This window comes from Equus przewalskii, chromosome 2 (assembly GCF_037783145.1).
Source record: "Equus przewalskii isolate Varuska chromosome 2, EquPr2, whole genome shotgun sequence".
In the NCBI taxonomy this organism is placed as follows: domain Eukaryota; kingdom Metazoa; phylum Chordata; class Mammalia; order Perissodactyla; family Equidae; genus Equus; species Equus przewalskii.
Genome location: NC_091832.1, coordinates 26678341 through 26692189, shown reverse-complemented (window position 1 = coordinate 26692189; position 13849 = coordinate 26678341). Strand labels below are relative to the sequence as shown.

The window sequence follows — 13849 nt, the reverse complement described above, 5'->3', positions numbered from 1 at the left end:
TAGTCTGTTGACATGGTGGATTACATTGATTGATTCTCAAATCTCAATCAGTCTTACATTCCTGGAATCAACAAAATTGACCATGACGTATTATTTTTATTCTATATTCCTGGATTTGATCTGCTAATATCTTTTTGAGGATTTTTGCATCTATGTTCACAAGGAATATTAATCTTTAGTCTTATTTTCTTCTATGGTCTCTGTCTGGCTTTGTTGTCATGGCAATGCCGACCTCATAAAGTGCTGGGAAATGTTCCTCCTTCTTCTATGTTCTGGAAGAGACTGTAGAACTGGTATTATTATGCCTTAAGTGTTGGGAGAGTTTGCTGGTGAAACCATCTGTGCCTGGAATTTTCTTCTTTGGAAGTTTTTCTAACTACAAATTTAATTTCTTAATAGACACAAGGTTACCCAGGTCATCAGTTTCTTCTTGAGTGAGTTTAGCAGTTCGTATCCTTCAAGGAATTGGTCCATGTCATCTAAGTTGTCAAATTTATGGACGCAGAGCTGTTCATAGTGTCTGTTTATTCTCATGTTAAGGTCTGTGGGGCCTACTGTGAAGTGCTTGCTTTCAATTATGACATTGGTAATTTTTGTCTTCTCCCTCTTTTCTTGATCAGTTTGACTAAGTTTTAGCAATTTTATTGATTTTTTTTAATTCACCAAGTTTCAGTTTTGTTGTTTTCCTCTATTATTTTTGTTTTCAATTCCCCTGATTTCTGCTCTTAACTTTATTATTTCCTGCCTTCTGCTTTCTTTGGGTTTTCTTTTATCCCCTACTATAAGCATTTAACATAAATATTCCTACCAGCACAACTTGAGCTCCATGCCACAAATTTTCATTAAGCTCAAAATATTTTCTGATTTACCTTCAGACTTCTTTTTTGAGCTATAGATTATTTGGAAGTGTGTCGTTAAACGTGTTTGGGAATCTCTAGCTATCTTTCTGTTATTAATTTATAGTTTAATCCCATTATGGTCAGAGAACATACTTTATGTGATTTCAATTCTTTTAAATTTGATACTTTATTTTATGACCCAGAATGTAGCCTATCTTGGTGAATGTTCTGTGTGCACTTAAAAGAATATGTTTTCTGCTGTTGTTGGGTGGAGCGTTCTCCAAATGACAATTAGGTCAAGTTGGTTGCTCACATAGTCGAGGCCTCTCTTTACCGACTTTCTCTTTACTTTTCTATCAATCACAGAGAGAGGGCCTTTGATGTCTCCAGCTATAACTGGATTTGTCAGTTTCTCCTTACGCTTCCGTAAGTTTTTGCCTTCATGTGTTTTGAAGCTCTTTTGTTAGTTCTCTATATATTTAAGATTGCTATGTCTTCATAGTAAATGGAACTTTTTGCAACTTTTGTTTTTCTGAAATCTGCTTTTTCTGATATTAATAGCAACTCCAGGTTTCTTTCGAGAGCTTCTTTGGAGGTTCTAGCAGGGAAGCCGTTACTCATATGCCCTTGACCAAAGAACTGTCCACCTCTATTGGGGAGGGTCGTCCTCTTTGATCGAGCGCGTGGCTTTGGGAAGGATGCATGTGGAGCGGTGAGGGAGGAAGGGGACACCCGCCTGGTCGGCCAGCTCAGCCGAATCAACCCTGGCGATCAACGAGGTGACAGATGTCGCGGCCAGATGGCCCTCCCATCCCAAGTTTCTTCTGATTAGTGTTTGCACGGTGTATCTTTTACCAGCTTTTTACTTTTAATCTATTTACATCATTCTATAAAAAGTGGTTTTCTTGTAGAAATGTGTAGTTCGGTCTTAAACAAAAAAATCCACTCTAGCAATCTCTGGCTTTTAACTGGTGTATTTAGACCATTTGCATTTAATGTAATTATTCAGATGGTTGGATTTAAGACTGACATTTTATTATTTGTTTTTCACTTATTCCTTGATTTCCCCTTTCCTGATATCTTTTGAATTATTTGAATATTTTTATTGCATTTTAATTTATATATTGGCCATTTTACTCTATCTCTTTGTATAGATTTTTGGTGGTTCTCTAGGGATTGGTTACAATATACACACTTAACATACAATATGCACACTTAAAATTAACATGTTACCATTAAACTTTACAATCCCATTGGTTCCTTTCCCTCCACCCTTTGTGTGATAGTCGTCAGATGTTTTACATGTATATACATTGAAAACCCCACCAGATCATGTTACAGTTTTGCTTTCAACTGTCACATATATTTTAAAGAATTAAAGGGAGAAAAATAGTCTACTATTTTCACTCAGATGGATGTTAATTTTGTTGCTCTTCCTTCATGCCAGAAGTTCCAAGTTCCTCACTGGTACCATTTCTCTTCCTCTGTAGAACTCCCTGGAGTTCTAGCCCAAATCTCTTAATTTTTGAGACAAAATCTCTTAATTTTCTTTCATCTGAGAATATCTTTATTTTGCCTTTATTCCTGAAGGGTATTTTTTACCAGATCTGGAAGACTGGGTTGACAGTTGTTTTCTTTCAAAACTTAAAAAGTTTCCACTGTCTTCTGGTTCGATGGATTCTGGTTAGAAACCCATAGTCATTTGCATGATTTTTCTCCCATTGGTAATAAGTTTTTTTTTTTATGGCTACTTTCAAGAATTTTTATCTTTGATTTTCAGTAATTTGATTATGACCTATCTGTGTATGGTTTTCTTTGTGTCTATTTGTTTGGAGTTTGCTGAACTTCCTGAAGCCATATAATTACGTCTTTCTACGCTTCTGGGAAGTTTGTATCCATTATTTCTTCAAATACTCTTTCAGCACTAACCTTTTTCTTCTGTCCTTCTGGGACTCTAAAGGCACAAATGTCAGAACTTTCATATTGTCCCACGGTCTCCTGATGCTCTGTTCATTATTCTGTCATTTTTCTTCCTATCTGTTGTTCAGATTAGATAATTTCTGTTGGTCTATCCTCCAGTGAACAGACTCATTCCTCTGTCATATATATTCCTTTGTTGAGCCCATCCAGTGAAATTTTAAATTTTAGTTATTGTCTTTTTCAGAACCTAAATTTACATTTGGGTTTTTTTTACCCCATTAAAAAAATTGTGGTAAAGTACACATAACATAAAATTTCTCATCTTAACCATTCTTAAGTGTCCAGTGCAGTGGTATTAAATACATTCATAATGCTGTGTAACCATCACCCCATCCATCCTCATAACTCTTTTCGTCTTGTAAATATACCCATTACGTAATAACTTCTCCTTTCTCCCTCCCCCAGCCCTTGGCAGCCACCATTCTAGTTTCTGTCTCTATGATGTCGACTACTCTAAGTTATCTCATATAAGTGGAATCACACCATAATTGTCCTTTTGTGACTGGATTATTTCACTCAGCATAATGTCCTCAAGGTTCATCCATGTCGTAGCATGCGTCAGAATTTTATTCCTTTTTAAGGCCGAATAATACCATTTGGTTCTTTTTACAGCTTCCATTACTCTGCTGAGAATTTCCATCTTTCCATTCGTTTTAAGAGGATTTTTCCTTATTTCATGGAACGTTGTTATCATAGCTGTTTTAAAAATCTTTGTCTAATAATTTCAACGTTTCCGTCATACTGGAGTTGGCATCTATTGATACTCTTTTCCCTTGTAAGTTGTTGAGATTTCCCTGATTCTTCGTATATTGAGTAATTTTCGATTATATCCTGGACATTTTGAAACTTTGGGTTCTTTTGAAATTTTGAAATCTGAGAACGCTGACTTTTTTAAGCAGGCAGCCAGCCCAGTAAGGTCAGAGCCGCAAGTTCTCACCCACTTCCCGTGGGCTGCGGTTTCGATTTCAGTTAAGTTTTCAGAGGCTTTGCAGTATATTAGGATATTCCCCACCTGTGTGCCCGCGAGGACACACTGCATTGTAATTCAGTTCTCAAAGCCTTTAGCATGTTGTTTGGGGTCAGGTCCATCCGTGTACAGGTTGGGGGTGCGTCCAGGACTTCATACACAGCTTTCTTGGATGGCTTTCTCAAGCTCCCCTTTCCCTGTGCTTTTCTCCCACACCCTCTGACTCCCCAGGGCCCCTTTACTTCTTAAGGCCTCAGTTTGGAACTGCCACTGTCACTTGCACCTATATTCCATTGGCCAAGGCAAATCACATGGGCAAGGTTAAGATGAGTGAGGCGGGCAGCCCCACCCTGCCGGCTCCCGTGCTCTGCAAGGCCACGTGGCAGAGGCGGGAAGAGAGTGAAGGGTTGGGAACAAAAATCCCATCTGCCATTGTAACGCTGCAGACTCAGGATCACAGAACACCCAGGCCTCAGATCTCTCCAGCTGGGTTGTCCCAAGTCCTCCAGATGACTGGTGTCCCCCTTCCCTTTAGTGTCTCGTAAGCTGGCTTGAGCCCCACCTCGTGCACTGTGCAAAGTCCAGGGGACTCCTTATGAGTTCTACAAGTTCCCCGGAGCTTAGGGTCTCCTGAGCACTGCTTCTTTTGGCTTCCTTTTCCTTCTAAACGCTATTCCTCTCCCTCCTATGTCTGTTCCCCACCTCCACCTGCATCCCACACTCAGCTTAGGGCTCGTGTTTGCATAATCAAAATCCCTCACCTTGCTTCGCTGAGCAAAAAGCCATCTATTCTGAGCTTCTTTTTACCATCATAAAATGCTTTTTTCTCCCCATCCTGTTCACTCAATAACATTCTGAGGCACAGTAAACTGTCTGTCTGGGTAAAGGGATTAACTAAAGGGAAGTGGTATAAAGATTTATCCCACACCAACTTCTTTTGGGACCACGGTGTTGGGGGAGAGTGTTTCCTTTCCTCCTGCTGCTTGTATGAGCACAGCAAGTGCACTGAGGAATGCTGTGGTAAGGAAACCAGTTTATTGCTATGTAACCCAGTCTTTCCAGAACTTTCTTGGCCGCGGGACATCTGTGTCAAGGAGCATCCACTAGTAGCTGAAAGTCAGGTGTGTGGAAAGCCACAGAGAATGGAGGCTGGTTGTGGGGATTCGTAAGGGCAGGTGAGCCCCAGGTGCTTATCAGTCACCAGTCAATGGTGGCTCCAGATTCTCTCCAGGGACCACCCCCTTGGTGGCCATGAAAAATTGTCCCAATGAGGAAAGTTTTGAGAATGAAAGGAAACACTATTAATAATCACACCAGGGAAGTAGGCATGAACTGGATTGCTCTGGGCAAACTGGGGCATATGGTCATCTTACCCACGTGCTTTATAGCTGATGGTCGCTGCTGCAGAATCCAGATGGCGAATGAGGTGTGAGTTCTCTGATGGCCTCAGTTTCCCCACCTGTGAAGTGAGGGTATCTCAGTTATTTTTTCATTTATTCAGTCATTCAACACATATGTGGCGAAGCTCTCGCAGGTACCAGCACTGCGCTAGGCCTTGAGGGGCCAATCGTGGAAGGAGACGCTGCCCATCTTCAAGGGGATCACTGTGTGGAGGGAGAGACAGATGATGGGGTCATTCAGGAAGCATGGTCTCTGCCTCACTGTGACCTTTAGTCCTCAATTCACAAGCAGAGACCAATCTAGAAGGGCCTTTTGGTGGTGGATCCTGGGCTGTAACAGAAAGAGGCTCCCACAGCACCTGGAGGCATCACCTCACCTGCGCTGGTTCAACCACTTCCAGGCTGGAGTCCTGGGGAGAAGTGGAGACAAGGCCACCTCCTGCTCCAGCCAGGAGTCTAATCACGCCTCGCCCGCTGCTCCGGGGAATGGTTACCTGTCAAGGCTCATCCGAGCCCTTGGCCTCCTGGAGACAACCCCCTCCCCCTGCCCCCCCAGACAGTCCCAGCGGCAGCTGAGGAGCTGCTCCCCTGGGGTGGGGGGGGAGGATAATTACCTTCTACGACACTTACACCTATTCAGACTGGCCGTCACAGCAGTAGCTTGTGTCCTGCCAGGCCTGATAACAGAACCGTCATGGTCCGTGGACAGTCTGGCCTTGGGAGGTGAGCAGTGAGGGTTCCAGGAAACTGTGGAGATTGCCTGCGATTTGGACCACTTCAAATTAGATTGCCTCGCTGAGTGATTTCAGTCTCTGCAAATTGCATTGTGAACAGAGCCCGTTCCTTTGCTTCCCGTGGCCCCAGCTCTTAAAGCTTTCCTCAAAGACTGTCACCACTGGAGACAGCTGGATTTGGGCTTGAATCCCTGTGTGTGACCAGGTGTATGACTGTAGGTAAGTTACTTCATGGGGACAGTATTTCATGGGGACACTGTGTCAGTCAGGATCCTTTCTATTACAAAGGAAAGAAATGCAAAAGAGAAACTATAGGCTTATTAAGTGAGAAGTCTAGGGGAATTTCAGGTATGGCTGGATCCAGGTGATCAGATGAAGTCTTTTGGAATCCATCTCTCCCTGTAACTTGGCTCTGTTTTGCTCCTTCCCACTTCTCTACCACACAGCCCCTCTCTTCCTGGAGGCCCCCAGAAGTTCCAGCAGAAGGGAGAACTTCACTAGCCCAATAATTCCAGAAACAGTCTCAGGATAGAATCTCACTGGTCAGTCCTAAGGTATGTGCCCATCTGTAAGCCAAATGCTACGGCCAGAGGTTATGTCAATATTTTCAATTACTGCCCAAACTGGGCAGAGCCCTGGAGGCCGCCTGCTGGGCTGGATAGTAACTTTTTAGCTGCCGGATGGTGAAGAGGTGGCGGTGAGGCTCTGGGAGAGGGACTGGGCTGTATCGGAGCACCAGGGGGCTCAGGGCGGCACCGATACCAACCAATGAGGACATTTTTCTGCATTTCACCACCTGCTCTGGCTGTCCCAGGGAGTCCTGGTGAGCATCCCCTGCTGGCTGCTGCCCCGCCCAGACCACCACCCTTGTTTTCTTGAGCCGACATCTGCACTTGGCTTTAGTGGCATCCTCAGGCCTGTCTGTGCACACTTTCTCTTTAGATCTTTATTAACAAGTGTGCGCCACTGTTCAGGACAGCCTGGCCCCGCAGGCCACCTGCCTAGTAGATGGACATTAGTGTGGTGCCAGTGGACAGTGAGCAGTGGGCTCAGCATCTCTCCAGCCTCCCGAGCGGTGTCTGTGCCATTGTGTTCAACAACCTCGACCCTCGGGCTTTAGCTGTGTCAACCTTGAAATGGCTGATATTTGTTTGGTACTCGCTGGTGCTAGCACCTGCCCTGTGTTAACTCATTTAATCCTCACAGCAACCTTACGAGGGAGGCACCATTATTATCCCCATTTTACAGATGAGAAACGGAGGCACAGTGAGGTTCAACAACTTGCCCACAGTCACACAGCTAGGGAGTGGCAGGGCTGAGATTTGAACCGAGGACGCTGGCTCCTCCTGAGGATTAAACGAGACAAGGAAGGCATGGCATGCAAATGCCTGGCACAGGGGCCATGCACAGGGCAGTGGATAGCTCTTGGTTCGATAAGCTTGCACTGAGCACCTGCTGTATGCAAGGCCTGTGCCAGGGCCCAGGGTGCGGGGTTGATTCAGGGATGAGGAAACAGGGTTCCTGACCCCAGGGAGAAGAGAGGCCAGCGGGATGACGAGACACGTGGACAAATCTGTTTCGTGGGAGGATCACAGGAGGGTTCACCATGTTGGGGTTGGGGGAGGCTGGAGATGCCGACCCGGGAAGAAGGTCAGGATGGGCTCCCTGGAGGAGGCCGCACACGAAACGGGCCTTGAAAGAAGGGTGTGCATTCGGAGTCAACTTAGTTCTCTTGGTGGCAGGTGGCAGAAACCCACTCCAGCTAACTGCCACCCAGAGGGGGATTCAGGACCCCGGCGACCTCCCCAGATCCAAGGGCAGGAGTGTGGTCAGACCCCAGAATAGAGCGGGGGGGAGCAGGCAGCACTGGGGGTCCCTCTCAGGGTCCTGGGTCTCTGCTCATCTCACACGTCATGATCCTCTCTCTTTTCCCCACAGACCCATTCCTCTGTGTGTCCAGGCACGTGACAGAACCCGCCACAGAAATCGTGAGTTGACACATTATAGGTCTGGCCACGTAAAGAATTAACTCGTGGGTCTGCTTCCAACTCCTGACTGGCCTGGCTGAGGGCAGGGTCATGCACAAAATGGCTGTGGGGTCCCACTGCCAGAGGCAGGACCATGGGAAGGGGGAGGTTAACTGGGTTTCCCCCAGAAGCTCCTCATGGGGAGAATATCCCACGATGGTGACAAGGCAGGGTGGGCACCTGGAGGCAGGAGGGGCAAAAACACGCTCAGGAGCAGCTGATAAGATGCTTGGGTTTGACCAGGAGCCACATGCAGCCAGGTCTTGAGAGGCGGTCCCGCAGCTGTGTGCCGGGCCCGTGCTGAGTCATTCATGCTCTTCCTCAATTAAATGTCCACGAAGTAGGTGGTGATCATCCCTGAGGATGAGGAAACTGAGGCACAGGGAGCGGAATCGCCTGTTCAAGGTCACCCGGTTGCTAAGTGACAGAGCCAGGATTCGGGGGCAGAATTTCTGGGTGTCAAAATCACACAGCTCCAGGTCCCCTCACACCCAGAATGAAATCTAAGGTCCCTCCTGAGGCCTCGAAGGCCTGATCCAGTCCCCCATCCTCTCTGACTCCTCCCCCAAACCACTCCTCTGCTCCTGCCCCCCAGCCTCACCTCCTGGCTGTCCTGTGACAGTGCCCACAAGTTCCCACCCCAGGGTTTTGGCATGTGCTCTTCCCTCTGTCCCGATGTGCGTCCACCTCGGATCCAAGGGACTCACCCCTTCAGGTCTCTGCTCAGATGTCCCCACCCCAGAGAGCCTTCTCTGACCACCCCGTCTCCACAGCCTCCCCATAACTCCCTCCTCCCCTCTGCTGTATTCCTTCTATAGTATGTGTCCGCTCTGACGTCATCGGATCAATGTGCATTGCTCGTCTGGGGATTATCCATGTTCTACACCAAAATGCAAGCTCAATAAGGACAAAGATTTGGTGAGTTTTGTTCACTGCTATTTCCTGGTGTCCAGAGCACAGCTTGGTACACAATAGATGCTCAGTAACTATTTGTGTGCAAGTCAACCTGTAAAATGGGTAACACCTCCACATGCGTGTGCTGCGATGACTGACTTAGACCGTGTCCATACAGGGCGTATCACAGGGCCTGCCTTGAGGCGATTTTTCAACAAAAGTCATTATCACGACCTTTCCTTTCAGTGCTGCTCCCCACCTCCCCAGCTTCTGGGGCTCGCTAAAGGCAGCAGCAGCCGCCAGCCTCCATGCCAGAAAGCTGGTTGCGGGAGCCGCCTGCGCTGCTTGCCTGTATCCTGCCCGCGTCCCTTCCTGGCCCAGGGAAGGGTTGACCTCTGGCCCCCTGTGGCGGGGAGAGGAGTTGAGGAACTCATTCTGGCCAATTTCTTGCGAGCAAAAGTGCTTGCTATGGACTGAAGTGTGTCCCCCCAGAGTTCAGCTGTTGAGGCCCTCACCCCCAGTGTGACAGTGTTTGGAGACATGGCCTCTGGGGGGTGATCAGGGTTGGAGGAAGTCTTGGGGGAGGGGCCCTCATGATGGGATTATGAGAAGAGACACCAGTGCTTGCTTTCTATCTCCCTCTTCAGCCTCACTCACCGAGGAAAGCCTGTGTGAGGACACAGTTAGAACGGCTGTCTGTGACCCAAAGAGAGAGCCCCACTAGATGCCAACCCTCTGGCACCTGGATCGTGGACTTCCGGTTTCCCGAACCACGAGATATCAGTTCCTGTTGCTGAAGCCACCCCATCTGTCATGTTTTGCTGTGACAGCTTGAGCTGACTAAGACAGTGCTGCGTGCCACCTCAGGCCTGGTGTGAGACCACGTTGATGTGAGACTCTCCAGAGTTCTCTGTCCATCTGCTACAGTGACCAGCGATGGACCAGACGGTAGCCACTCTGTTGGCCTGGGTACCTGAGTGCAGACCACGTGGGGCAGAGCCTCAGCCGAGCTGAACTTGAAGCCTGAGTAATAGACCTTTGTGGATCTGGGGTTGTTTGTTATGCAGCAGAGCCTTTCTCATCCTGACTGACAAAGTTACAGGGGCCTGGTAAGGTTACCCCCCAACCACATAGTGGAAGAATATCTCTTTAGGAAAAAGCAGGGCTTGCTGTCACTGGCTGAATTCAGACCTTGTCACTTCTCTGGTTCCTGGAGAAGGATGGCAACGTGGGAGCCAGCAGAGACCTGGTTTCCATAGCCGACTCCTCCACACACCAGCTGTGTGACCTTAGACCAAGCACCACCCTCTCTGTGGCTCAGTTTTCTCTCCTGGTATTTGGGGATAACATGAAGTTCCTCCGCCACCCCCAGCACACACGAGTTCTCGAGGCTGTGATGTGAGAGCGTCTCAGGAGCCTGGGCCGGTGTCAAGATGGAGCCTGGACTCGCTGCTCTCCTGGGGTCCATGACTCTATGCCCTTCCATTTCCTGGTGCACGTGGCCTCCTGAGGAAGTGGTCCTGGTCACCCAGAAATGTTAACACCCCACAGGTGAGCAGAAGTGATGAACTGGTTGTGTCGCCTGGTTTGCTTGCTGTCACATTTAATGAGGCCCCAAGCCTGGCCACTCGGTCACTGTCATCAAACGCCCCCTCAGAGCTAGCACGGACCCTTCCCACTAAGGAGGCTCGTCTCGGAGACTCCAGCCTTCACCTCATCTTGTTTCTCTTTGTCCTTCCTGGCACGTCCAGGGGAAAGGTGGTGTTCAAGTCATCTGTCAGCCAGAGGAAAAGTTGAGCTTTGCTGAGGTGAAATTCTCTATGGGGCTGCCTTTCTGGTTTGGTCTTTCTGGGCCCCAGAACCTTGACTGTGGTCCTGTCCCCCTCCAGGGGGCTGGGGAGCGCGGCCTGAGGGAGCTCCTAGCCTCAGGCCTTTAGGACGCAGACCGGATGATTCCTTGAGAAAGGTAGCGTCCATCTATGAGGCGGGAGCTGTTGATAATTCCCCGTACAGATCATTTAAAACTAAATGCAACTTTGACTGGTGTCAACGGAGCCTGTGGCCGAGACATTGTTCACCAAAAAGCCCACGTGCTCTCCTGCACTTCCCAGCCTCCCTTGCAGCTACCTTCACACCATGTGACTAGTTCTGACCAACAGACTGTGAGCCAGAGTGACGTGTGTCATTTCCAGGCTGAGATGGCAAACAGCTGAGGCAACTCCTCCAGCCCTCTCTTCCCCTTCAGGGTGACCCCGGGGCCACCTCTTCCAGACGGCGTGGCTGCAAGATGAAGAGCCAAGAGACCCACGTCAGACTGTGATGTGAATGACCAGGAAATCTGCACTGTGTTGAGCTGTTGAGCTTTTGGGGGTGTCTGGCGGCGGCCAGCATTCACTATCCCGACTGATGGGGGCCCCAGAGAATGTAAGCTCCCTGTGGGCAGGGCCTTGTCTGTCTTGTCCACCCCGTGGCTTCAGTGCCTCACAAGCAGGTAGAAGCTGCTAAAGAAATCTCTGACGGATGACGGAATGAAGTCTCTGTTGAATTTCCAATGTTTCCTCACTCGGCAACCAGCGAAAGCCCTTCATCCAGGGGTAGCTCCGACAGAGCTCTCTGTTCTTCTCGTCCTCTTCCTTGCCTGGCTCAGGCTCTTGGGTCCTGCGTCGGAAGGTGTCTGCGGCTCCAGCTCATACTGCTCTGTCTCCCATGTCACTTCCCTCTGACACTGGCCTTTCTAGCACTTGCCCTAAATCTGAGTCTCGTCAACAGCAGTCCTGAGGAGCACATTGCCCCCCATGACATATCTGCTGCTAACCACTTGCTAGGGGGCTTCCCAGGCCACTTTAGTTTTGGTCTGAGGCCAACACAGTGATTTGACAGGTTGACGTTTTAGTCCAGAGATGGTACCACACGAATGTCCCACGGCTGGTCCTGATCCAGTAGATGTGACCGTGCCACTGTGCCTTTCTTCACCGGACGATGGTCACCTGCTTCTAAACCCATCATCAGGCTCAAATCAGCCTCCTGGACGGACTATTGGAGGACTCTTTCTAATGTCAAAACTGACCCAGCCCTCTGTTGCTAAGAACAGTGTAGTGGGAAAGAACATGGGCTCCAGAACCTGAGTGTTCTGGTTCAAATCCCTCTTCCACCCCTTAATGGCTGTGTGACCTTTGATAATTTACCTAACCTCTCTCTGCCTCAGTTTCCACTACTGTTAATGGGGAAACTTGGAGTCGGAGGAAGCCCACCCCCCCAACTCTAAATACTAGTGTGATCACTTGTCGAGCATTGCTCTGTGCTAGGCAAGGCTGTCACCAGTTCACAGAAGAGGGAACAGGAGCCTTAGAAACATCAGCTCACTCTTCCAAACCCCTGGGAAGTAGACCCGGGTACAACCCACGGCCCTTGCTCTTCGCCGCGCCCTCCAGTGACCACAGCAGACTCTGGACCCTGCTGGCCTCGCCCCTGGCCTCCTGGGATGGCTCGCTTGGTACTGACCGGCTCTGACATCAGAAAGCGCTTCTTCCCTTTGAATTCTGACCCACCTCCTGGAACATTCTCCCCACTGGCCCTTGTTTTGCTCTCTGGAGCTGCAGTGAGTTTAATCTGCTGAGTAACTGCAAAATGAATTTAATAAACTCCATTAAAGTGTGTCATCTTGTGGACAGGGCGCAGAATTTCTGTGCTTCAGACTCTCTCATAATTACTGGAACCATGGAAATTGCAGGGATCAGAGACTCGCCTGGAGACGGGGACCGACTGTGTGACCAAGAAACGCAGATGAGCCGAAACTCCTGCACAACAAGGTGGGCCGGGATCTGTGTTAAATTAGGGGACGGGCCCAGACCGTTCACTCCATGGGGACTGACAGCGACCTTCTGGGGCTTGCTAGGAAACGGGGGAGGCGGGGGAGTGGGAGGGGTTGAGTGGGTGATCGGGTGGCAGCCCACCTTTGACAGATTGACTCATTCTACGCCTCAGAGTTCGTCTGGGCTAACCCCATTTTCCAGGTCAGTCAATACTCCTCCTCCTCCACCATCCCTTCCCTACCACCCTCCATCGCCAGGAAGGAAGAGACTTGTCCGACATCACACAGCTGGTCCATGGGAACCTGGGACCAGAACACAGGCTTTCTGATGCTATGTCCAGTGACCTTCCCCTTGCATGAATTAATCCTGGTCCCTATCAGCTTTGGTGAACAAATGTGGGCTCCCAGTCTGTCATCAGGTTAGCAGAAAACGCCACCACGGCACAAGGAGACCCTTCTTTTCATGCACCTGTGTGATGCACAAGAAACAGTGGGGGGGGGGGTGACAGAGCAGGGCCTGGCTCCCCTAAGCTCCAGTCTCCCTGCCCAGCACCCACGTGGTGGCACTTATTGTCGCCTCCCGTCGCACCCTGATGGCAGACAGTGTTGACTGATTTCGGCACCGTTCCCACTAAATACGGACCTCTCAATCTCCTCCAATACTGGAGTTAACGCCTGAAATGAAACCCATTTGCTGTACTCAGTCTTTAAAAGCTCCATCAACCAGGAGAAAAAGTAGGCAATTCGTGACTTTTAATTTTTTTTCTAAAATCCAGTGTTGAGCATCAGCCATGGCCGCAGTGTGGGAAGTGCTGCGGCAGATTCATTGCAAGAATGGCCACAATTCGCCCACCTTCCCTGTAATCAAGCCCTTTGCAGCAAGCCTTTGCAGCTTCTTCCATCAAGCGGTGGAGTTTATTTCCCCACCCCTCGTCCCTCGGCAGGCCTCGTGACTTCCTCTGTCCCACAGAATGGGATGGAAGTGTCAGTGTGACAGTCCAGAGCCTGGGCCCCCAGAAACCCTGCATTCTTCTGCCCAATCTCTTGGAACCCCACTACTGCCATGGGAACACGCCTGGGCTAGCCTGCAGAAGGTGAGAGACCCCATGGCCTAACTACCCTCATCATCCCAGCTGACAGCCAGACAACTGTCACTCATGTGAGTAACGCCATCAACGACCAGCCAGCTGACCACAG

The 13849-nt window shown here is 49.1% G+C and overlaps 1 long non-coding RNA gene across 2 annotated transcripts; it reads left to right on the top strand.

The window, feature by feature from the left end:
* The first annotated feature begins 284 nt into the window (after positions 1-284).
* LOC139079742 (uncharacterized) lies at positions 285-12509 on the top strand. 2 transcript variants are annotated; one of them, XR_011533640.1, is made up of 5 exons: positions 285-434; positions 6367-6474; positions 7859-7908; positions 8766-8865; positions 9489-12497. It is a non-coding gene; the product is annotated as an uncharacterized lncRNA (long non-coding RNA). The 2 variants fall into 2 exon arrangements; XR_011533639.1 differs by having other exon boundaries at positions 296-6139; positions 9489-12509.
* The last annotated feature ends 1340 nt before the right edge of the window (positions 12510-13849 follow it).